The sequence below is a fragment of the Aulostomus chinensis genome, chromosome 1 (genome assembly GCF_037954235.1).
Source record: "Aulostomus chinensis isolate RoL2024-O1b breed Wild chromosome 1, RoL_Achi_v1.0, whole genome shotgun sequence".
Lineage (NCBI taxonomy): Eukaryota > Metazoa > Chordata > Actinopteri > Syngnathiformes > Aulostomidae > Aulostomus > Aulostomus chinensis.
Genome location: NC_141320.1, coordinates 10,931,574 through 10,957,599, shown reverse-complemented (window position 1 = coordinate 10,957,599; position 26,026 = coordinate 10,931,574). Strand labels below are relative to the sequence as shown.

Here is a 26,026-nt window from a genome sequence, read left to right as displayed (position 1 = left end):
TTTCGAATAATCTCAAAGTGATGCTGACAGTCATGTACTAAGAGTTGCGACAAACCTCAAAATAATGCGACAGTAATGTAGTAAAAGTTGCTACGAACCTAAAAATATTGCGACAGTAATGTCGGAAGAATTGCTAATGAACTTAAAATGATGCTAACAGTAATGTAGTGATAGTTGCTAATCAAGTCAGTGATGCTTGCAGTAATGTAGTAAGTGTTTCGAATAACCTCAAAGTGATGCTGACAGTCATTTAGTAAGAGTTGCGAATGAACTCAATTCAATGCTACAGTGATGTTGTGAGAATTGCTCATTAATTCAAAATGATGCAAAAAGTAATGTAGTGATAGTTGCTAATAAACTCAAAGTGATGCTGACAGTAATGTAGTAAGAGTTGCTACGGTCCTTAAAATAATGCAACAATAATGTAGTAAGAGTTGCTACGAACCTCAAAATAATGTGACAGTAATGTAGTAAAAGTTGCGACGAACCTCAAAATATTGCGACAGTGATGTCGGAAGAATTGCTAATGAACTCAAAATGATGCTAACAGTAATGGAGTGATAGTTGCTAATTAACTCAGTGATGCTTACAGTAATGTAGTAAGTGTTTCCAACAACCTAAAAGTGATGCTGTCAGTCATGTAGTAACAGTTGCTTCTAACCTCAAAATGATGCTAACAGTAATGTAGTGATAGTTGCTAATAAAGTCAGTGATGCTTACAGTAATGTAGTAAGTGTTTCAAACAACCTCAAAGTGATGCTGACAGTCATGTAGTAAGAGTTGCTACTAACCTCAATATAATGCTACAGTGATGTCTATGAATTGCTAATAAACTCAAAATGACGCTAACAGTAATGTAGTGATAGTTGCTAATAAACTCAAAATGATGCTAACAGTAATGTAGTAAGAGTTGCTTCGAACCTCAAAGTAATGCGACAGTGATGTCAAAAATATTGTTCATGATCTCAAACTGATGCGACGGTGATGTAGTAAGAATTGCTAAGGAACTCAAAATGATGCTAACTGTAATGGAGTGAAAGTTTCGAATAACCTCAAAGTGATGCTGACAGTCATGTAGTAAGTGTTGCTACGAACCTCAAAATATTGCGACAGTGATGTCGTAAGAATTGCTAATGAACACAAGATGATGCTAACAATAATGTGGTGATAGTTGCTAATGAACTCAGTGATGCTGACAGTAATGTAGTAAGAGTTGCTACGAACCTTTAAATAATGCAACAATAATGTAGTAAGAGTTGCTTCGAACCTCAAAATAATGCGACAGTGATTGGAGAAGAATTGCTAATGATCTCAAAATGATGCGACAGTGATGTAGTAAGTGTTTCGAACAACCTCAAAGTGATGATGACAGTCATGTAGTAAGAGTTGCTAATGAACTCAAAATGATAATTACAGTAATGGAGTGAAAGTTTTGAATAACCTCAAAGTAATGCTGACGGTCATGTCGTAAGAGTAGCTACGAACCTCAAAATAATGCGACAGTGATGTCGTAAAAGTTGCTACGAACCTCAAAATATTGCGACAGTGATGTCGGATGAATTTCTAATGAACTCAAAATGATGGTAACAGTAATGTAGTGATAGTTGCGAATCAACTCAGTGATGCTTACAGTATTGTAGTAAGTGTTTCGAACAACCTCAAAGTGATGCTGACAGTCATGTAGTAAGAGTTGCAACTAACCTCAAAATGATACTAACAGTAATGTAGTGATAGTTGCTTATAAAGTCAAAGTGATGCTTACAGTAATGTAGTAAGTTTTTCGAACAACCTCAAAGTGATGCTGACAGTCATGTGGTTAGAGTTGCGAGTAACCTAAAAATGATGCTGATTGTAATGTAGTAAGAGTTGCTAATAACCTCAAAATAATGATACAGTGATGTAGGAAGAATTGCAAATATTCTCAAAATGATGCGACATTGATGTCGTAAGAATTGCTATTGAACTCAAAATGATGACAACAGTATCGTAGTGATAGTTGCTCATAAACTCAGTGATGCTTACAGTAATGTAGTAAGTGTTTTGAACAACCTAAAAGTGATGCTGACAGTCATGGAGTAAGAGTTGGTACGAACCTTAAAATAATACAACAGTAATGTAGTAAGAGTTGCTATGAACCTAAAAAATAATGCGACAGTGATGTCAGAAGAACTGCTAATTATCTCAAAATGATGCGACAGTGATGTCGTAAGAAATGTAACGAACTCAATATGATGCTAACTGTAATGTAGTGAAAGTTTCGAATAACCTCAAAGCGATGCTGACAGTCATGTGGTTAGAGTTGCGAGTAACCTAAAAATGATGCTGATTGTAATGTAGTAAGAGTTGCTAATTAATGTCGTAAGAGTTGCAAAAAAATGATGCGACAGTGATGTTGGAAGAATTGCTATTGAACTCAAAATGATGCTAACAGTAACGTAGTGATAGTTGTTAATCAACTCAGTGATGCTTACAGTAATGTAGTAAGAGTTTTGAACAACCTCAAAGTAATGCTGACAGTCATGTAGTAAGAGTTGCGACGAACCTCAAAATAATGCAACAGTGATGTCAGAAGAATTGCTAATGATCTCAAAATGATGCTACAGTGATTTAGTAAGAATTGCTAATGAACTCAAAATGATGCAAAAAGTAATGTAGTGATAGTTCCCAATAAACTCAGTGATGCTTACAGTAATGTAGTAAGAGTTTCGAATAACCTCAAAGTGATGCTGACAGTCATGTAGTCAGAGTTGCTACGAACCTCCGAATAATGCGACAGTGATGTCGGAAGAACTGCTAATGATCCCAAAATGATGTGACAGTGATGTAGTAAGAATTGCTAATGAACTCAAAATGATGCTAACAGTAATGGACTGAAAGTTTCATGACCACATGACTGTCAGCATCACTTTGAGGTTGTTCAAAACACTTACTACATTACTGTAAGCATCACTGAGTTATTTTGAGGTTTGTTGCAACTCTTACTACATGACTTTCAGCATCACTTTGAGGTTTTTCGAAACACTTGCTACATTACTGTTAACATCATTTTGAGTTTATTATCAATTCTTCCTCCATCACTGTCGCATTATTTTAAGGTTCGTAGAAATTCTTACTACATGACTGTCAGCATCACTTGGAGGTAGTTTGAAACACTTACTCCATTACTGTAAGCATCACATAGTTTATTAGCAACTGTCACTACATTACTGTTAGCATCATTTTAATTTATTAGCAATTCTTATGACATCACTGTAGCATCAGTTTGAGATCATTACCAATTCTTCTGAAATCACTGTCGCATTATTTTGAGGTTTGTAGCAACTCTTACTACATGACTGTCATAATCACTTCGAGGTTATTCCAAACCTTCACTACAGTGATGTTAGCATTATTTTGAGTTCATTACCAATTCTTCTGAAATCACTGTCGCATTATTTTGAGGTTCATAGCAATTCTTAATACATTACTGTCAGCATCAATTGGAGGTAGTTCGAAATACTAACTACGTTACTGTAAGCATCACTGAGTTCATTCGCAACTGTCACTACATTACTTTTAGCATCATTTTGAGTTTATTAGCAATTCTTATGACATCACTGTAGCATCATTTTAACGTTAGTTTCAACTCTTCCTACATTACCGTCAGCATCATTTTGAGTTTTTTTAGCAATTTTTCCAACATCACTGTCGCATTATTTTTAGGTTCGTAGCAACTCTTACTACATGACTGTCAGCATCACTTTGAGGTTATTCGAAACTTTCACTACATTACTATTAGCATCATTTTGAGTACATTAGCAATTCTTACTCCATTACTGTCGCATCATTTTGAGATCATTAGCAATTCTTCCGACATCACTGTCGCATTATTTTGAGGTTCGTAGCAACTTTTACTACATCACTGTCGCATTATTTTTAGGTTCGTAGCAACTCTTACTACATGACTGTCAGCATCACTTTGAAGTTATTCAAAACTTTCACTACATTACATTTAGCATCAATTTGAGTACATTCGCACTTCTTACTCCATTACTGTTAGCATCATGTTGAGTTCATTGGCAATTCTTCCGAAATCACTGTCGCATTATTTTGAGGTTTTTCGAAACACTTACTACATTACTGTAAGCATCAATGAGTTGATTAGCAACGATCACTCCATTACTGTTACCATCATTCTGAGGTTCGAAGCAACTCTTAGTACATGACTGTCGCATTATTTTGAGGTTTTTCGAAACACTTACTACATTACTGTAAGCATCAATGAGTTGATTAGCAACTATCACTACATTACTTTTAGCATCATTTTGAGTTTGTTAGCAATTCTTACGACATCACTGTAGCATTAAATTGAGTTCATTAGCAACTCTTACTACATGACTGTCAGCATCACTTTGAAGTTGTTCGAAACACTTACTACATGACTGTCAGCATCACTTTGAGGTTGTTCGAAACTCTTACTACATTACTGTAAGCATCAATGAGTTGATTAGCAACTATCACTACATTACTTTTAGCATCATTTTAAGTTCATTAGCAATTCTTACGACATCACTGTCCCATCAGTTTGAGATCATTACCAATTCTTCTGACATCACTTTCGCATTATTTTGAGGTTCGTAGCAACTCTAACCACATGACTGTCAGCATCGCTTCGAGGTTATTCGAAACTTTCACTACATTACTATTAGCATCATTTTGAGTACATTAGCAATTCTTACTCCATTACTGTTGCATCATTTTGAGATCATTAGCAATTCTTCCGACATCACTGTCGCATTATTTTTAGGTTCGGAGCAACTCTTACTGCATTACTGTTGCATTATTTTAAGGTTCGTACCAACTCTTAGTACATGACTGTCAGCATCACTTTGAGGTTATTCGAAACTTTCACTCCATTACTGTTAGCATCATTTTGAGTTCATTAGCAATTCTTACTACATCACTGTCGCATCACTTTGAGATCATTAGCAATTCTTCCGACATCACTGTCGTATTATTTTGAGGTTCGTAGAAACTCTTACTACATGACCGTCAGCATCAGTTTGAGGTTGTTCGAAACACTTACTACATTACTGTAAGCATCACTGAGTTTATTAGCAACTATCACTACATTACTTTTAGCATCATCTTGAGTTCATAAGCTATTCTTACGACATCACTGTCCCATCAGTTTGAGATCATTACCAATTCTTCTGACATCACTGTCGCATTATTTTGAGGTTCGTAGCAACTTTAACTACATTTCTGTGGCATTATTTTGAGGTTCGTAGCAACTCTTACTACATGACTGTCAGTATCACTTTGAGGTTATTCGAAACTTTCACTCCATTACTGTTAGCATCATTTTATGTTCATTAGCAATTCTTACTACATCACTGTCGCATCATTTTGAGATCATTAGCAATACTTTCGACATCACTGTCGCATTATTTTGAGAATCTTAGCAATTCTTACTACATGACTGTTGCATTATTTAAAGGTTCGTAGCAATTCTTACTAAATTACTGTCAGCATCACTGTGAGTTTATTAGAAACTATCACTACATTACTGTTAGCATCATTTTGAGTTCATTATCAATTCTTACGACATCACTGTAGCATTATTTTGAGGTTCGTAGCAACTCTTACTACATTACTGTAAGCATCACTGAGTTTATTAGCAACTATCACTACATTACTTTTAGCATCATTTTGAGTTCATTAGCAATTCTTACGACATCACTGTAGCATTATTTTGAGGTTCGTAGCAACTCTTACTACATTACTGTAAGCATCACTGAGTTTATTAGCAACTATCACTACATTACTTTTAGCATCATTTTGAGTTCATTAGCAATTCTTACGACATCACTGTCCCATCAGTTTGAGATCATTACCAATTCTTCTGACATCACTGTCGCATTATTTTGAGGTTCGAACCAACTCTTACTACATGACTGTCAGCATCACTTTGAGGTTATTCGAAACTCTTACTACATTACTGTAAGCATCACTGAGTTAATTAGCAACTATCACTACATTACTGTTAGCATCATTTTGAGTTCATTAGCAATTCTTCTGACATCACTGTCGCAATATTTTGAGGTTCGTAGCAACACTTACTCCATCACTGTCGCATTATTTTGATATCATTTGCAACTATCACTACATTACTGTTAGCATCATTTTGAGTTGTTGAGCAATTCTCACGACATCACTGTCAGCATCATTTTTAGGTTACTCGCACCTCTAACTACATGACTGTCAGCATCACTTTGAGGTTATTCGAAACTTTCACTCCATTACTGTTAGCATTATTTTGAGTTCATTAGCAATTCTTACTCATTCACTGTCGCATCATTTTGATATCATTAGCAATTCTTACGACATCACTGTGGCATTATTTTGAGGTTATTAGCAACTCTTACTACATTACTGTCAGCATCATTTTTAGGTTACTCGCAACTCTAACCACAAGACTGTCAGCATCACTTTGAAGTTATTCGAAACTTTCACTACATTACTGTTAACATTATTTTGAGTTCATCAGCAATTCTTACTCCATAACTGTCGCATCATTTTGAGGTTCGTTGCAACTCTAACTAAATGACTGTCAGCATCACTTGTGGTTATTCGAAACTTTCACTACATTACTGTTAGAATCATTTTGAGTTCATTCGCAATTCTTACTCATTCACTGTTGCATCATTTTGAGGTTCGTTGCAAATCTTACTACATGACTGTCAGCATCACTTTGAGGTTGTTCGAAACTTTCACTACATTACTGTTAGCATCATTTTGAGTTGATTAGCAACTATCACTACATTACTGTTAGCATCATTTTGAGTTCATTAGCAATTCTTACTACATCACTGTAGCATCATTTTGAGATCATTAGCAATTCTTCCGACATCACTGTCGCAATATTTTGAGGTTCGTTGCAACTCTTACTACATTATTGTTGCATTATTTTAAGGTTCGTAGCAACTCTTTCTACATTACTGTCAGCATCACTTTGAGTTTATTAGCAACTATCACTACATTACTGTTAGCATCATTTTGAGTTGTTGAGCAATTCTCACGACATCACTGTCGCATTAAATTGAGTTCATTAGCAACTCTTCCTACATCACTGTCGCAATATTTCGAGGTTCGTAGCAACTTTAACTACATGACTGTCAGCATCACTTTTAGGTTATTCGAAACGTTCACTCCATTACTGTTAGCATCATTTTGAGTTCATTAGCAATTCTTACTAAATCACTGTCGCATCTTTTTGAGATCTTTAGCAATTCTACTGACATCACTGTCGCATTATTTTGAGGTTCGTAGCAACTCTTACTATATGACTATCAGCATCACTTTGAGGTTGTTCGAAACACTTACTACATTACTGTAAGCATCACTGAGTTTATTAACAACTATCACTACATTACTGTCAGCATCACTTTGAGTTCATTAGCAACTATCACTACATTACTTTTAGCATCATTTTGAGGTTAGAAGCAACTCTTACTACATGACTGTCAGCATCACTTTGAGGTTGTTTGAAACACTTACTACATTACTGTAAGCATCACTGAGTTTATTAGCAACTATCACTACATTACTGTTAGCGTCATTTTGAGTTTATTAGCAATTCATAGACATCACTGTAGCATTAAATTGAGGTTAGTAGCAACTCTTACTACATGACTTTCAGCATCACTTTGAGGTTGTTTGAAACACTTACTACATTACTGTAAGCATCACTGAGTTTATTAGCAACTATCACTACATTACTGTTAGCGTCATTTTGAGTTTATTAGCAATTCATAGACATCACTGTAGCATTAAATTGAGGTTAGTAGCAACTCTTACTAAATGACTGTCAGCGTCACTTTGAGGTTGTTCGAAACACTGACTACATTACTGTAAGCATCACTGAGTTGATTAGCAACTATCACTACATTACTTTTAGCATCATTTTGAGTTTATTAGCAACTATCACTACATTACTGTTAGCGTCATTTTGAGTTTATTAGCAATTCATAGACATCACTGTAGCATTAAATTGAGGTTAGTAGCAACTCTTACTACATGACTGTCAGCATCACTTTGAGGTTGTTTGAAACACTTACTACATTACTGTAAGCATCACTGAGTTTATTAGCAACTATCACTACATTACTGTTAGCGTCATTTTGAGTTTATTAGCAATTCATAGACATCACTGTAGCATTAAATTGAGGTTAGTAGCAACTCTTACGACATGACTGTCAGCATCACTTTGAGGTTGTTTGAAACACTTACTACATTACTGTCAGCATCACTTTGAGTTCATTAGCAACTATCATTACATTACTGTTAGCATCACTTTGAGGTTAGTAGCAACTCTTACTACATGACTGTCAGCATCACTTTGAGGTTGTTCGAAACACTTACTACATTACTGTAAGCATCACTGAGTTTATTTGCAACTATCACTACGATACTGTTAGCATCGTTTTGAGTTCAATAGCAATTCTTACAACATCACTTTCAGCATCATTTTTAATTTACTCGCAACTCAAACCACATGACTGTCAGCATCACTTTGAGGTTATTCGAAACTTTCACTCCATTACTGTTAGCATCATTTTGAGTTCATTAGCAATTCTTACTACATCACTGTCACATCATTTGAGATCACTAGCAATTCTTCCGACATCACTGTCGCATTATTTTGAGGTTCGAAGCAACTCTTACTACATGACTATCAGCATCACTTTGAGGTTGTTCGAAACTTTCACTCCATTACTGTTAGCATCATTTTGAGTTCATTAGCAATTCTTACTAAATCAGTGTCGCATCATTTTGAGATCTTTAGCAATTCTTCTGACATCAGTCGCATTATTTTGAGGTTCGTAGCAACTCTTACTACATGACCGTCAGCATCATTTTGAGGTTATTCGAAACTTTCACTCCATTACTGTTAGCATCATTTTGAGTTCATTAGCAATTCTTACGACATCACTGTCGCATCATTTTGAGATCATTAGCAATTCTTCCGACATCACTGTCACATTATTTTTAGCTTTGTAGCAACTCTTAGTACATGACTTTCAGCATCACTTTGAGGTTGTTCGAAATGTTCACTCCATTACTGTTAGCATCATTTTGAGTTCATTAGCAATTCTTTCTAAATCACTGTCGCATCATTTTGAGATCTTTAGCAATTCTTCTGACATCACTGTCGCATTATTTTGAGGTTCGTAGCAACTCTTACTACATGACTGTCAGCATCACTTTGAGGTTTTTCGAAACACTTACTACATTACTGTAAGCATCACTGAATTGATTAGCAACTATCACTACATTACTGTTAGCTTCATTTTGAGTTAATTAGCTATTCTTCCGATACACTGTCGCAATATTTTGAGGTTCGTAGCAACTTTTACCACATCACCGTTGTTTTATTTTGAGGTTCGAAGCAACTCTTACTACTTTACTGTTAGCATAATTTTGAGTCTATTAGCAATTCTTAAGACATCACTGTCGCATTAAATTGAGTTCATTAGCAACTCTTAATACAAGACTGTCAGCATCACTTTGAAGTTGTTGAAAACACTTACTACATGACTGTCAGCATCACTTTCAGGTTGTTGGAAACTCTTACTACATTACTGTAAGCATCACTGAGTTGATTAGCAACTATCACTACATAACTGTTAGCATCATTTTGAGTTTATTAGCAATTACTCCGACATCACTGTCGCAATATTTTGAGGTTCGTGGCAACTTTTACTACATTACTGTCACATTATTTTGAGGTTCGTAGCAACTCTTACTACATGACTGTCAGCATCACTTTGAGGTTGTTTGAAACACTTACTACATTACTGCAAGCATCACTGACTTGATTAGCAACTATCACTACATTACTGTTAGCATCATTTTAAGTTCATTTGCAATTCTTCTGACATCACAGTCGCATTATTTTGAGGTTCGTAGCAACTATCACTACATTACTGTCAGCATCATTTTGAGTTCATTAGCAATTCTTACTAAATCACTGTCGCATCATTTTGAGATCATTAGCAATTCTTCTGAAATCACTGTCGCATTACTTTGAGGTTATTAGCAACTCTTACTACATTACTGTCTGCATCATTTTTAGGTTACTTGAAACTCTAACCACATGAGTGTCAGCATCACTTAGTTTATTAGCAACTATCACTACATTACTGTTCGCATCATTTTGAGTTCATTAGCAATGTGGGGCTTTGATTGGGAATTGTAAGAAAAATCACTGAATGAACAACACAAACACAGACTGTGTCTGAAATTCCACACCTGCACCCGACTCAGAATGAAAAACCAGTGTGGACTCAATTGTATCCACTAACCATACTGATTCTGGAGAAATTTCTTTGTGTGTTTTGATGGACGCGAGCCAAGTAGAAATTTCCCACAATGCAATAGGGCGGCGTTTGGTCAGTGTTGAGCAGGCGTCAGTCTGACAATGATGTCATTTTATTGTGTCATCACCTGACCAGACCCAAAAGTAGGCTCAGGTATCAGTTTCTTCTCAATGCTAATGTCTGCTAGCTTAGTCTGCTACTTTGATGGCTCTGCCTGCTCAAAGGTCCAGACCCCTGGATGTGGTGGTTCCTACCTGAACGTAGATTCTCTCAGCTCATGTTGTTAAATCAACTCACCAGGAACACCAGTAGATTTCAATGGACTGACAATGAGTCTCATTGAATGGGTGTCTCGTCCAACGAGAAACAATCAGTCTCAGGTTGAAGCTCATCAATGAGGTCTTGTGGATCAGTGGCTTGCATGAATGAATGAGTTGGAAGACTTCTTGGAAATTAAAGAGGATTTAATACAATGAAGAAAACCCTTAAGACAGAGTGATAATTCCAGCAGAGTAATTAAGGCCCATATTGAGTAGCAGGTATGAATTAGCCTGGATTTATCTGAGCTTCAAGTAGACGGCTAAGAGGCAGGTGGAAAGGTGTGTAGGATGAACGATGGTGACCTCCAACCAAATGAAGAGGACTGAGTGGAGGCTGACCAGCTCTACGGAGTCAGGCGGAGTTTGGCAGCGACACAGGAGTCCAGGCCTGAATCGGTGAAAACCAACGTAACCGGCTTACGTTCTCAGCTGGATTCTCCCATCGATGTACGACGCCTCTCCAACGAACTGGTGGGAGGACGGCCTCCAAAGCCTCCACCTCGTCGACCGTGGCTCCCGCTGAGATTCGCTCGATGAAGAAGGGAAGCGCGTTGATGGGCTACCCTCTGGTCTCAGGCTGCTGGCTGCCTGGACTAAGCTGCTCTTCTCCAACACAAAGGTGGCTTCTCTCTCTTCAAGGCTCACAGGAGGTCAAGAGTGTAGCGACCGTGAGCCGAGATCGATGATGAATTACAAAAATAGAAAATCAAAAAATAAATTAGAGGAATAGAAAAGAAAAGGGGGAGGAGCCGGACCAGCTGCTCTAGGAGCTCACACACAAAGGGCAGAAACAAGAAGCACTGAAGAGAGCGCCAGCAGTGGATGGTGCCACCACTGTTACAGTAAACTGGTCCGCCTCAGAGCAGTGACCTTTGACCTGTGAGGGGTTGTTGGCCAATCAGCACACTTTGCTGTCTTCAGTCCTTCTCAGATATCAACAAATGAAGCTGGTTGAACAGACAGCAATCATCATCACTCAGAGACATCACCTGGAGAGGAAGACTGCTCCGAGTTCTGACAATGACAGTGAAGAGGCAAGGAGAGCTGGACAACCACAGACAGTGAAACATTCGGAACATCATGTTGATACACGCGTGTGTGTGTGTGTGTGTGTGTGTGTGTGTGTGTGTGTGTGTGTGTCAGAATCGGAATCAGAATCTTTTATTTTCGTTGTACGGGGGGGGGGGGGGTACAGTGACAATAGTTAGAGCGCTCTTCCAGAGCCACCGTGCCCCACAGAATGCAGATACAAAGAAAAGATAGAAAAGATAAAAGCAAGATAAAAGACACTGTTAGAACAGAAAGATCCATAAACCCACCAACCAGAGGTGTGTCTGGTACAGATGTGGAATTATTGGCTCACACAATGTTGAGGACACTGGAAGAAGACAAACAAAAAAGGCTGGTGTGATCCAGACCTTCATCAAAAATGGTCCTGGAGAACTGTTCAATGTGTCAGGACTTCTGTCCATTGTCTTCTGCTTATCCTGTTCAGGGTCATGGAGGGGGTGGAGCCTATCCCAGCAGCTTTTGGGCGACAGGCCGTGTTCACCCTGGACAGGTCACCAGTCCATCACAGGGCCAACACATCTACAGACAAACATTCCAAGCCAGACTCAGGAGGATCTCTCCACCCTACAGACTGTAAAGGAACCATCAAAGATGGCAGTTGGAGTTCTGTGGATCTGTGCTGGATTCCTCGTCCTCACGGACCAGAAGTCTGTCTGAAATACTGCACTGATTGATGATCTTTTCATGAATCTGGAAAAGCTTCTAAAATGAAAGGAAAACAATCCTATCTTCTTCATGTCTCAAGCCAAATCAAACCAAGAGTTCTTTTATCATATTTTTTTAACCGGACATCTGCTTTGACTGGTTGGTTGTTGAAAGAGAGCAGGACAGGACAGACAGCAGAAGACAAATATAGAGAAGGAAAGACAAAAGACAGAGAGAAAGGAGGGAGAGAATGACAAAAAGATGGGAACAAGATGAGGGTGAAAGACAAGCAGAGAGAAAGACAGAGGGACAGGGGGATGAAAGACAGACACGCAACCAACAACAGCAGCAGCAATAATAGTAAACTAGCTGCCAATGATAACGTCTCCTGGTCGCTGAAGCAATCAACTTCATAATAGGAGGATTGAAGAGCCAGGAAATAAAATATTAGCACAATACTGATGTGAATGTTCGTGCAGTACTGAGAACACTGATATGTAGACGACTAGTAGGGGCGGCACGGTGGTGCAAGAAGACAAACAAAAAAGGCTGGTGTGATCCAGACCTTCATCAAAAATGGTCCTGGAGAACTGTTCAATGTGTCAGGACTTCAGAAGCTCCAATCCTCTCTAAGGTCCAGTGAGAGTGGAAGAGATTATAAATGAGAGAAGCAGGGCCCTCACTCAGAACTGAACCAGCTCAGTTGGGAGAGCCTTAGACTGAAGATCTAAAGGTCCCTGGTCCGATCCCAGGTTTCAGCAGAGGAGCAGCATTGACTTTACTTTCCAGTGGAGGAACTGCAGACATGAAGGAAACTAACATCTTGTCCTGTGCATTCTTGTGACATTCAGGACATTTTTGGAGCCTCTTGTTGGATTTTGCCACAGAGAATCAGAGCCAATCAAAAGCATGGTGGACTTTAACATGGAGGACTGAACAAGTCAAGAAAGCATCAGTTTGACCTTCACAGGTGTTTCTGTTCCTGTCTCAATGCTGTAGAAAGAGCCTGAGGAGCTCAGACGGTAGAGCATCAGACTTTTAATCTGAGGGTCCAGGGTTCAAGTCCCTGTTCAGGTGCTGTGGAGTTTCCAGTGTTTGACAACATGGTACTGGATGAAGTTTAGTGTTGAACAAACTGTCATCATCAAAAGTAGAAGTGTTCTTGTCTTGACGCTGTGAGACTGTCGCTAGAAAACTGACCAACAGTAATAAACAATAATTTCATGTGGCATGCAATTAACAAAACACCTACACTGATGGTCGAGGGGGGGGGGTGGAGCCTATCCCAGCATCTACGGGCCAGAGGCGGGGTTCACCCTGGACAGGTCACCAGTCCATCACAGGGTCAGCACACAGAGACGAACAACCATTTATACCTACGGTCAATTTAGAGTGTCCAATCAGCCTCGTCCCCAATTACATGTCTTTGGACGGTGGGAAGGAGCCGGAGTACCAGAGAGAACCCACGCATTCATGGGGAGAACATGCAGGCTCTACACAGAAAGATTCCCCACCCGAGCCTGGACTCAAACCAGAACCTTCTTGCTGTGAGGCCACAGTGCTCACCACTGCACCATCATGCAGCCATGCTCTCTTCTACTTTCCTCAATTGTGTTTCTTTCATGTCCTCCTGAGATCAAAGACAGAATTCTAGCTACTGTCAAAGCCCTGATGACATCATCAGGAATTCTGACTTTGATCTGGAGACTCTTGCTTTAATCTGAATTTGATCTGACGAATGTTTTAGTTTAGGTTGCATGATACCGTCCACCTCATTTCTCCTGATGGACTGGTGACCTGTCCAGGGTGAACCCTGCCTCTTGAACAACGTCACCTGGGATCGCCCCCCCCCCCCCCCCGTGACCCTTAAAGGATAAGAACAGAAAGTGGATGGAGGGATGGACTCAACACTGAAATCAGCTGATCTGATCCACATTCTAATGTTTCCTGTCCCTCTTTAGGAGTCAGTGAGAATAGTAGTGTATATAATAATGTATATCCAACCTTGTAGTATCTTTCCAAAGCTTTTAGTATTTCTTCTTGTTTCTACTTGTAGTTTTAGTGTCTGGATCTTTTCTTTTGATGTCCTGCTGTCTGCTCTTTGCTTTTGGAGCTTCCTTCAACAACTACCAGGCCTCCTGGGTACTGTAGGAAACATGGTCAAGTTCTTCTGACTTCTCCAGGAACGTCCTGCTCACATTGGTCTGTCTTCATTTTGACTCCTCCCACTGCCACAATGACCAGCCTTTATACTCTTGGTGACTGGGGCCCTGGTTGCTGCAGGCCTCAACACCAGCCTGTGGTTGTGAGCAGGGCAGAACAGAACTGACAGTATCTCCCATGCAGGACCTGGGTCAGCGCCTGGTGCCAGCTGGGGCACCGCTTTAACCTGGACCCCTAGAAGATCTTCTCCAGGAACTGGCCTTTTTGGTTCCATCAAGGCCTGAGAGGATGGTGAAGAGTGATCCTCCACCAGGCAGCACAGTCAGCAACAGCCATTTTGTTCCACTAGAATCAAGTATGATAGTGACAGACTGGTGAGTACTTGCTAACTAACACTTCCTGTTTTTCCTGCTATTCTTCCATGAATGTGCTCATGTTGGCTGGTCCCCAACCACAGTTTCAAAGCCATGATGACATCTTTCATCAACAATCAGACTTATTTTTTCTCTATTAGGACAAATAAGGTTTCAACTGACATGGCTGGCCAACGTCCTGGAGTTCATTCAGCCTGGAGAACCAGGTGCTGGTTCCTTCTTTTACCAGGCAGGAACGGGCAGCAGATCCAAGATCAGTAGGTGAAGATGTCTGCTTTGACTGGTAGGAGGAAAGAGAGCAGGAGAGCTGGTCAGAGACAAAGACAGATCATGAAGAAGGAGTGCTGTATTCTGCTAGCACATGCTAGTGACAGTCAGAGATCAGGAGTCTCAGCAGGGAAAGATTCATCTCTTATTTCAGAGGACAATTGGACGTTCACTGGAAGACTGTGAATGTTTGAGGGTCAGAGGAGAAAAGAGGACAAGTGCACCTGTTGTGTGTGATGGGGCACCAGCATGGAGGAAGTTGTCAAACATTTTGAGCGAAAAAGCGTGAATCTTCAAGTAAAGAATTAAAATGATTTAGTTAACAATGAGGTCTCTGTCATAAAACAAAAGGAACAACTGACTCCCTCACCATTTCCACCCTCTTCAACAGATTCACATTTCAAAACAACCAGGTTTATTTTGTTCCCTTCTTTCAGCAGAGGATGGTTTTGATCCATCCACCTCTGGGTTCTGGGCCCAGCACGCTTCCTCTGTAAATCCATATTTTGGGTTCTGGCTTGTTCTGCTTTTCATTTTGTGTTTGTATTAAAGTTCTGTTGCTTAAAAAAAGAGTTTTTTGCCTTTTTAAAAACACACACACACACACACACACACACACACACACACACACACTACAGCCAAGCATATAGAATGATACAGTCTGAGGTGGTTTTGACTGGTCGGCACCAATGTGCACTGTTTGGCACTGAAGTCATGTGACTGAAGTCATCCAGTCATGTGACTGAAGTCATCCATTCATGTCAGTGATGTCACTCTGCAGGACTGTCATTGCCGTCTCATTCTAAAAAAGAATCCAGACTCCACCTGTGGCTCCATGATAACTGATGGACCTCTGGTTGGAGGCTGGACGATGATGTTTGGTCTGGGGGGGTTAAGATGGTGGGGCTGTTTCAGTTCTAGTGCTGAAGGCTTTCACCATGACAGTCAGACTCTCCTCTGTCCTTCATGGTCCCTCAAATGTGCAGTGTGGACCTCACACACTGAATTTAGCCTGAAAACTCTTCATGAACAGCAGGAGACTCAGAGTCTCTGTGGCGCTCGGCTGTTAACAGAGAGGCTGGTGGTTGGAGCCCCCCAGGGACCAGGACCAGGCTCTACTGGTGCTGAGGACTCAGTTGATCAGCTGCTGAGTTGCTACTTGATGTCAGCATTGGTCTGTTTCATCCTGAGTAGTTTGATCCTAGCAGAGTCGCTGCATCAATGATCTGAATGTGGACGGACAGACTGACCCTCCACAGCAGACGCCTGTCACAGATCTCTGGATGAGACACTTTGAGGTAAAGCCAGGTTCTGCCAGTCCCACTCACATGTTTCAATCACATGTTCAGAGATGGGTTTGTTGTTCCTGAATCCATTTCTTATTTTCTGATCACCTTGTGGATTGTTCATCATTCTCCTCATCACCATACTTTAGGTTGCAGTACGAACACCTGAGTTAGTCTGGGGTTGCAGGAATCATACAGCATCCAGATAATAGCAGGCTGAAACATTTATTTAAAAGAGTTTAACATGGTTACACACACACACACACACACACACACACACACACACACACACACACACACACACACACACACGTGTATCAACATGATGTTCCGAATGTTTCACTGTCTGTGGTTGTCCAGCTCTCCTTGCCTCTTCACTGTCATTGTCAGAACTCGGAGCAGTCTTCCTCTCCAGGTGATGTCTCTGAGTGATGATGATTGCTGTCTGTTCAACCAGCTTCATTTGTTGATATCTGAGAAGGACTGAAGACAGCAAAGTGTGCTGATTGGCCAACAACCCCTCACAGGTCAAAGGTCACTGCTCTGAGGCGGACCAGTTTACTGTAACAGTGGTGGCACCATCCACTGCTGGCGCTCTCTTCAGTGCTTCTTGTTTCTGCCCTTTGTGTGTGAGCTCCTAGAGCAGCTGGTCCGCCCCCCCCTTTTCTTTTCTATTCCTCTAATTTATTTTTTGATTTTCTATTTTTGTAATTCATCATCGATCTCGGCTCACGGTCGCTACACTCTTGACCTCCTGTGAGCCTTGAAGAGAGAGAAGCCACCTTTGTGTCGGAGAAGAGCAGCTTAGTCCAGGCAGCCAGCAGCCTGAGACCAGAGGGTAGCCAATCAACGCGCTTCCCTTCTTCATCGAGCAAATCTCAGCGGGAGCCACGGTCGACGAGGTGGAGGCTTTGGAGGCCGTCCTCCCACCAGTTCGTTGGAGAGGCGTCGTACATCGATGGGAGAATCCAGCTGAGAACGTAAGCCGGTTACGTTGGTTTTCACCGATTCAGGCCTGGACTCCTGTCTCGCTGCCAAACTCCGCCTGACTCCGTAGAGCTGGTCAGCCTCCACTCAGTCCTCTTCATTTGGTTGGAGGTCACCATCGTTCATCCTACACACCTTTCCACCTGCCTCTTAGCCGTCTACTTGAAGCTCAGATAAATCCAGGCTAATTCATACCTGCTACTCAATATGGGCCTTAATTACTCTGCTGGAATTATCACTCTGTCTTAAGGGTTTTCTTAATTGTATTAAATCCTCTTTAATTTCCAAGAAGTCTTCCAACTCATTCATTCATGCAAGCCACTGATCCACAAGACCTCATTGATGAGCTTCAACCTGAGACTGAGTGTTTCTCGTTGGACGAGACACCCATTCAATGAGACTCATTGTCAGTCCATTGAAATCTACTGGTGTTCCTGGTGAGTTGATTTAACAACATGAGCTGACAGAATCTACATTCAGGTAGGAACCACCACATCCAGGGGTCTGGACCTTTGAGCAGGCAGAGCCATCAAAGTAGCAGACTAAGCTAGCAGACATTAGCATTGAGAAGAAACTGATACCTGAGCCTACTTTTGGGTCTGGTCAGGTGATGACACAATAATATGACATCATTGTCAGACTGACGCCTGCTCAACACTGACCAAACGCCGCCCTATTGTATTGTGGGAAATTTCTGCTTGGCTCGCGTCCATCAAAACACACAAAGAAATTTCTCCAGAATCAGGATTGACAGTGGATACAATTGATTCCACACTGGTTTCGGGTGCAGGTGTGGAATTTCAGACACAGTCTGTGTTTGTGTTGTTCATTCAGTGATTTTTCTTACAATTCCCAATCAAAGCCCCACATTGCTAATGAACTCAAAATGATGCTAACAGTAATGTAGTGATAGTTGCTAATAAACTAAGTGATGCTGACAGTAATGTAGTAAGAGTTGCTTCGAACCTCAAAGTAATGCGACAGTGATTTCAGAAGAATTGCTAATGATCTCAAAATGATGCAACAGTGATGTCGTAAGAATTGCTAATAAACTCAAAACGATGCTAACAGTAATGTAGTGATAGTTGCTAATAAACTCAGTGATGCTTACAGTCATGTAGTAAGAGTTGCTACGAACCTCAAAATAATGCAAGAATAATGTAGTAAGAGTTGCTAAAAACCACAAAATAATGCGACTGTGATGTCGGAAGAATTGCTCATGATCTCAAAATGATGCGACGGTAATCTAGTAAGAGCTGCTAATAAATTCAAAATGATGCTAACAGTAATGTAGTGAAAGTTTCGAATAACCTCAAAGTGATGCTGACAGTCATGTGGTAAGAGTTGCTACGAACCTCAAAATAATGCAAGAATAATGTAGTAAGAGTTGCTAAAAACCACAAAATAATGCGACTGTGATGTCGGAAGAATTGCTCATGATCTCAAAATGATGCGACGGTAATCTAGTAAGAGCTGCTAATAAATTCAGAATGATGCTAACAGTAATGTAGTGAAAGTTTCGAATAACCTCAAAGTGATGCTGACAGTCATGTGGTTAGAGTTTCGAGTAACCTAAAAATGATGCGGACAGTAATGTATTAAGAGTTGCTAATAACCTCAAAATAATGCGACAGTGATTTCAGAAAAATTTCTAATGAACTCAAAATGATGCTAACAGTAACGTAGTGATAGTTGCTAATAAACTCAGTGATACTTACAATAATGTAGTAAGAGTTTCAAACTCCCTCAAAATGATGCTGACAGTCATGTAGTAAGAGTTGCTACTAAACTCAAAATAATGCGACAGTGATGTCGGAAGAGTTGCTAATGAACTCAAAATGATGCTACAGTGATGTAGTAAGAGATGCTAAAAAACTAAAAATGATGCTGACGGTAATGTAGGAAGAGTTGAAACTAACGTTAAAATTATGCTACACTGTTGTCATAAGAATTGCTAATACACTCAAAATGATGCTTACAGTAATGTAGTAAGTATTTCGAACTACCTCAAAGTGATGCTGACAGTCATGTAGTCAGAGTTGCTACGAACCTCAAAATAATGCGACAGTGATGTTGGAAGAATTGCTAATGGTCTCAAAATGATGCGACAGTGATGTAGCAAGAATTGCTAATGAACTCAAAATGATGCTAACTGTAATGGAATGAAAGTTTCGAATGGCCTCAAAGTGATGCTGACAGTCATATAGTAAGAGTTGCTACAAAACTCAAAATAATGCGACAGCGATGTCGGAAGAATTGCTAATAAACTCAAAATGATGCTGACGGAAATCTAGTAAGAGCTGCTAATGATCTCAAACTGATGCTACAGTGATGTTGTAAGAATTGCTAATGATATCAAAATGATGTGACGGTCATGTAGTAAGAATTGCTAATGAACTCAAAATAATGCCAACAGTAATGTAGCGATAGTTGCTAATAAACTCAGTGATGCTTACAGTAATGTCGTAAGTGTTTCGAACTACCTCAAAGTGATGCTGACAGTCATGTAGTAAGAGTTGCTACGAACCTCAAAATAATGCGACAGTGATGTCGGAAGAACTGCTAAGGAACTCAAAATGATGCTAACTGTAATGTCGTGAAAGTTTCGAATAACCTCAAAGTGATGCTGACAGTCATGCAGTAAGAGTTGCTACGAACCTCAAAATAATGCGACAGTGATGTCAGAAGAATTGCTAATGATCTCAAAATGATGCGACAGTGATGTAGTGAAAGTTTCGAATAACCTCAAAGTGATGCTGACAGTCACCTGGTTAGAGTTGCGAGTAACCTAAAAATGATGCTGAGAGTAATGTAGTAAGAGTTGCTAATAACCTCAAAATAATGCTACAGTGATGTCGGAAGAATTGTTAATGAACTCAAAGTGATGCTGACAGTCATGTAGTGATAGTTGCTAATAAACTCAGTTATGCTTACAGTAACGTAGTAAGTGTTTTGAACAACCTCAAAGTGAAGCTGACAGTCATGTAGTAAGAGTTGCTACTAACCTCAAAATTATACTACGGTGATGTCGTAAGAATTGCTAATGATCTCAAAATGATGCTACAGTGATGCCGGAAGAATTGCTAATGAATTCAAGAATGATGCTGACAGTAATGTAGTGATAGTTGCTAATAAACTCAAAGTGATGCTGACAGTAATTTATGAAGAGTTGCTAAAAACCTTAAAATAATGACACAGTAATGTAGTAAGAGTTGCTATGAAACTAAAAATAATGCGACAGTGATGTAAGAAGAATTGCTAATGATCTGAGATGAGAGTCAGGGTTTTCCAAGTTGATCTCCTCCCACGCATGAATTCTCTGGTATCATTCCACTTACTGCGAAGACGAGCCGTGGATGTATTGTCCTGAGCTCAGGGCTTGTCAGATACCATGACCCTCAACTAAATGTGGCAGAAACCCTGCCCTCTTCATTTAGGGCTGGAAGGTGTGAGAGATACTGGGAGCTCATCGAGGCTACGTCCTCCGCGGTCTCCTCAGGCTGGCCAGCACAAGAGGAGACCGCCAACTGGCCGGGACAGGCGGTCACCGTTGTTGTTGTTGCCGCCGTGGTCGGCCTTTCTTTCTTTCTTTCCTTTTTTCACACGATCACAGGGGAGAGCGCGGACGCAGTCCCCCACTGTCAGAAATTATGCAGTTGAGATTCCCACATTTGGGGAATTCACCAGGGTCAGCACAGCCCCAGTGCAATAGCTGAGCCTCACCCGGGGAGAACCACTTTGCTGATCATGGTATCTCCCCTGCCAGGTAAGTATGACTCGCTGAGCTTAGGAACAGACATGAGCTCCAGGGACACAGCCTTCTGACTGACAGGCAGGGAGGCCGACACAGCGCCTGATCTTTCCTACCTTGTGCCAATCTGCCGCGTGCGCAGCCCCCTTTGTTTCTCACAACGATGCCGGATGTCGGATATCCCAAGCCCGGGAAGCTCAGGCACATTGAAGGTTCAGGTCTTTCAGAGTGCATTCCAAAGCCTTTTGGGAAAGGCTCCGAGAGCAGTGCCGTCAGCGGACCTCCATCCTTATCTGGAGTGCAAACGGAGCCACAACTTGACGCCCAGCGGCAGCGCGGGCGGAAATCCAGCCCCGTGTGCAGCAGCACTCGAGAGTTGGCCTGAAGAGCACGGGATTTGCTCCTGACAAAAGGGGAGGGGCCCGCACTGTTCCTGGAAGGCCATTGCGGCCGCAGGCTGAGGAAAAGCTGCAGTGCAGGAGGAGAACCCTGGTCCGGCTTTGGGTGGAGCAGGTGAGCGAGTGCATGGCGGAGGCTTGTTTTATTTCCGACGAGAAATGCGGGGCATTGCACCACTCCTGGAAACACTGCAATACCAGGTTGATGCGTGGAAAGGACGGAGCAAGCTCCCGTTCCATCTCCCTGTTCCAAAAAGCAATTTAATATATGGTTCCCGGATAGGGAACGTACCAGATATTAAACTGATAAGAACAGATACTACACTTGATCTTAGCCAAAAGGCCGAGAAGCGATGCCTGTCAGCCACCCGACGTGAGAGCCAGCACCCCCGGTACAGCCAATCCCGGCCGCGGCTGTGGGCAGGAACTGCAACATTTTGGGTGGCGACACAAAATGCAGTGCCATAAACACTACATCTGGCACACTGGTTGTCCCCACTGCTATCCAAAGCAAAGGCAATCGGTGCCTTCACCCTGCTATGCTAGTGGGGCGACTCAAAGTAAAACAAAGCGGTGTTCAAAGCCACAAGCCAGCGACTCATCCTGGAGTCGGGGTTTTCCAAGTTGATCTCCTCCCACGCATGAATTCTCTGGTATCATTCCACTTACTGCGAAGACGAGCCGTGGATGTATTGTCCTGAGCTCAGGGCTTGTCAGATACCATGACCCTCAACTAAATGTGGCAGAAACCCTGCCCTCTTCATTTAGGGCTGGAAGGTGTGAGAGATACTGGGAGCTCATCGAGGCTACGTCCTCCGCGGTCTCCTCAGGCTGGCCAGCACAAGAGGAGACCGCCAACTGGCCGGGACAGGCGGTCACCGTTGTTGTTGTTGCCGCCGTGGTCGGCCTTTCTTTCTTTCTTTCCTTTTTTCACACGATCACAGGGGAGAGCGCGGACGCAGTCCCCCACTGTCAGAAATTATGCAGTTGAGATTCCCACATTTGGGGAATTCACCAGGGTCAGCACAGCCCCAGTGCAATAGCTGAGCCTCACCCGGGGAGAACCACTTTGCTGATCATGGTATCTCCCCTGCCAGGTAAGTATGACTCGCTGAGCTTAGGAACAGACATGAGCTCCAGGGACACAGCCTTCTGACTGACAGGCAGGGAGGCCGACACAGCGCCTGATCTTTCCTACCTTGTGCCAATCTGCCGCGTGCGCAGCCCCCTTTGTTTCTCACAACGATGCCGGATGTCGGATATCCCAAGCCCGGGAAGCTCAGGCACATTGAAGGTTCAGGTCTTTCAGAGTGCATTCCAAAGCCTTTTGGGAAAGGCTCCGAGAGCAGTGCCGTCAGCGGACCTCCATCCTTATCTGGAGTGCAAACGGAGCCACAACTTGACGCCCAGCGGCAGCGCGGGCGGAAATCCAGCCCCGGCCTCATGTGCAGCACTCGAGAGTTGGCCTGAAGAGCACGGGATTTGCTCCTGACAAAAGGGGAGGGGCCCGCACTGTTCCTGGAAGGCCATTGCGGCCGCAGGCTGAGGAAAAGCTGCAGTGCAGGAGGAGAACCCTGGTCCGGCTTTGGGTGGAGCAGGTGAGCGAGTGCCTGGCGGAGGCTTGTTTTATTTCCGACGAGAAATGCGGGGCATTGCACCACTCCTGGAAACACTGCAATACCAGGTTGATGCGTGGAAAGGACGGAGCAAGCTCCCGTTCCATCTCCCTGTTCCAAAAAGCAATTTAATATATGGTTCCCGGATAGGGAACGTACCAGACATTAAACTGACAAGAACAGATACTACACTTGATCTTAGCCAAAAGGCCGAGAAGCGATGCCTGTCAGCCACCCGACGTGAGAGCCAGCACCCCCGGTACAGCCAATCCCGGCCGCGGCTGTGGGCAGGAACTGCAACATTTTGGGTGGCGACACAAAATGCAGTGCCATAAACACTACATCTGGCACACTGGTTGTCCCCACTGCTATCCAAAGCAAAGGCAATCGGTGCCTTCACCCTGCTATGCTAGTGGGGCGACTCAAAGTAAAACAAAGCGGTGTTCAAAGCCACAAGCCAGCGACTCATCCTGGAGTCGGGGTTTTCCAAGTTGATCTCCTCCCACGCATGAATTCTCTGGTATCATTCCCCTTACTGCGAAGACGAGCCGTGGATGTATTGTCCTGAGCTCAGGGCTTGTCAGATACCATGACCCTCAACTAAATGTGGCAGAAACCCTGCCCTCTTCATTTAGGGCTGGAAGGTGTGAGAGATACTGGGAGCTCATCGAGGCTACGTCCTCCGCGGTCTCCTCAGGCTGGCCAGCACAAGAGGAGACCGCCAACTGGCCGGGACAGGCGGTCACCGTTGTTGTTGTTGCCGCCGTGGTCGGCCTTTCTTTCTTTCTTTCCTTTTTTCACACGATCACAGGGGAGAGCGCGGACGCAGTCCCCCACTGTCAGAAATTATGCAGTTGAGATTCCCACATTTGGGGAAATTCACCAGGGTCAGCACAGCCCCAGTGCAATGGCTGAGCCTCACCCGGGGAGAACCACCTTGCTGATCATGGTATCTCCCCTGCCAGGTAAGTATGACTCGCTGAGCTTAGGAACAGACATGAGCTCCAGGGACACAGCCTTCTGACTGACAGGCAGGGAGGCCGACACAGCGCCTGATCTTTCCTACCTTGTGCCAATCTGCCGCGTGCGCAGCCCCCTTTGTTTCTCACAACGATGCCGGATGTCGGATATCCCAAGCCCGGGAAGCTCAGGCACATTGAAGGTTCAGGTCTTTCAGAGTGCATTCCAAAGCCTTTTGGGAAAGGCTCCGAGAGCAGTGCCGTCAGCGGACCTCCATCCTTATCTGGAGTGCAAACGGAGCCACAACTTGACGCCCAGCGGCAGCGCGGGCGGAAATCCAGCCCCGGCCTCATGTGCAGCACTCGAGAGTTGGCCTGAAGAGCACGGGATTTGCTCCTGACAAAAGGGGAGGGGCCCGCACTGTTCCTGGAAGGCCATTGCGGCCGCAGGCTGAGGAAAAGCTGCAGTGCAGGAGGAGAACCCTGGTCCGGCTTTGGGTGGAGCAGGTGAGCGAGTGCCTGGCGGAGGCTTGTTTTATTTCCGACGAGAAATGCGGGGCATTGCACCACTCCTGGAAACACTGCAATACCAGGTTGATGCGTGGAAAGGACGGAGCAAGCTCCCGTTCCATCTCCCTGTTCCAAAAAGCAATTTAATATATGGTTCCCGGATAGGGAACGTGCCAGATATTAAACTGACAAGAACAGATACTACACTTGATCTTAGCCAAAAGGCCGAGAAGCGATGCCTGTCAGCCACCCGACGTGAGAGGCAGCACCCCCGGTACAGCCAATCCCGGCCGCGGCTGTGGGCAGGAACTGCAACATTTTGGGTGGCGACACAAAATGCAGTGCCATAAACACAACATCTGGCACACTGGTTGTCCCCACTGCTATCCAAAGCAAAGGCAATCGGTGCCTTCACCCTGCTATGCTAGTGGGGCGACTCAAAGTAAAACAAAGCGGTGTTCAAAGCCACAAGCCAGCGACTCATCCTGGAGTCGGGGTTTTCCAAGTTGATCTCCTCCCACGCATGAATTCTCTGGTATCATTCCACTTACTGCGAAGACGAGCCGTGGATGTATTGTCCTGAGCCCAGGGCTTGTCAGATACCATGACCCTCAACTAAATGTGGCAGAAACCCTGCCCTCTTCATTTAGGGCTGGAAGGTGTGAGAGATACTGGGAGCTCATCGAGGCTACGTCCTCCGCGGTCTCCTCAGGCTGGCCAGCACAAGAGGAGACCGCCAACTGGCCGGGACAGGCGGTCACCAGTGTTGTTGTTGCCGCCGTGGTCGGCCTTTCTTTCTTTCCTTCCTTTTTTCACACGATCACAGGGGAGAGCGCGGACGCAGTCCCCCACTGTCAGAAATTATGCAGTTGAGATTCCCACATTTGGGGAATTCACCAGGGTCAGCACAGCCCCAGTGCAATGGCTGAGCCTCACCCGGGGAGAACCACCTTGCTTATCATGGTATCTCCCCTGCCAGGTAAGTATGACTCGCTGAGCTTAGGAACAGACATGAGCTCCAGGGACACAGCCTTCTGACTGACAGGCAGGGAGGCCGACACAGCGCCTGATCTTTCCTACCTTGTGCCAATCTGCCGCGTGCGCAGCCCCCTTTGTTTCTCACAACGATGCCGGATGTCGGATATCCCAAGCCCGGGAAGCTCGACCGATGCCGTTTTCAAGGCTCACCTTGTCGCTCGGTGAACCAGCGTGGCCTCGAGCCGCATTAGAATTGCTAATGAACTCAAAATGATGCTAAAAGTAATGTTGTGAAAGTTTCGAATAACCTCAAAGTAATGCTGACAGTCATGTAGTAAGA

The 26,026-nt window shown here is 43.0% G+C and overlaps 7 non-coding genes across 7 annotated transcripts; all 7 read right to left on the bottom strand.

The window, feature by feature from the left end:
* Nucleotides 1–21,084: 21,084 nt before the first annotated feature.
* On the bottom strand, nucleotides 21,085–21,248 carry LOC147270324 (U1 spliceosomal RNA). Its single transcript, XR_015116923.1, has one exon. It is a non-coding gene; the product is annotated as a U1 spliceosomal RNA (small nuclear RNA).
* Nucleotides 21,249–21,787: 539 nt separating this feature from the next.
* On the bottom strand, nucleotides 21,788–21,978 carry LOC147270323 (U2 spliceosomal RNA). The gene has a single exon (XR_015117087.1). It is a non-coding gene; the product is annotated as a U2 spliceosomal RNA (small nuclear RNA).
* Nucleotides 21,979–22,564: 586 nt separating this feature from the next.
* LOC147270322 (U1 spliceosomal RNA) lies at nucleotides 22,565–22,728 on the bottom strand. The gene has a single exon (XR_015116920.1). It is a non-coding gene; the product is annotated as a U1 spliceosomal RNA (small nuclear RNA).
* A 542-nt stretch (nucleotides 22,729–23,270) lies between these two features.
* On the bottom strand, nucleotides 23,271–23,461 carry LOC147270321 (U2 spliceosomal RNA). The gene has a single exon (XR_015117460.1). It is a non-coding gene; the product is annotated as a U2 spliceosomal RNA (small nuclear RNA).
* A 586-nt stretch (nucleotides 23,462–24,047) lies between these two features.
* On the bottom strand, nucleotides 24,048–24,212 carry LOC147270320 (U1 spliceosomal RNA). Its single transcript, XR_015116845.1, has one exon. It is a non-coding gene; the product is annotated as a U1 spliceosomal RNA (small nuclear RNA).
* Nucleotides 24,213–24,754: 542 nt separating this feature from the next.
* LOC147270319 (U2 spliceosomal RNA) lies at nucleotides 24,755–24,945 on the bottom strand. Its single transcript, XR_015117213.1, has one exon. It is a non-coding gene; the product is annotated as a U2 spliceosomal RNA (small nuclear RNA).
* A 586-nt stretch (nucleotides 24,946–25,531) lies between these two features.
* LOC147270318 (U1 spliceosomal RNA) lies at nucleotides 25,532–25,695 on the bottom strand. The gene has a single exon (XR_015116874.1). It is a non-coding gene; the product is annotated as a U1 spliceosomal RNA (small nuclear RNA).
* Nucleotides 25,696–26,026: the final 331 nt, after the last annotated feature.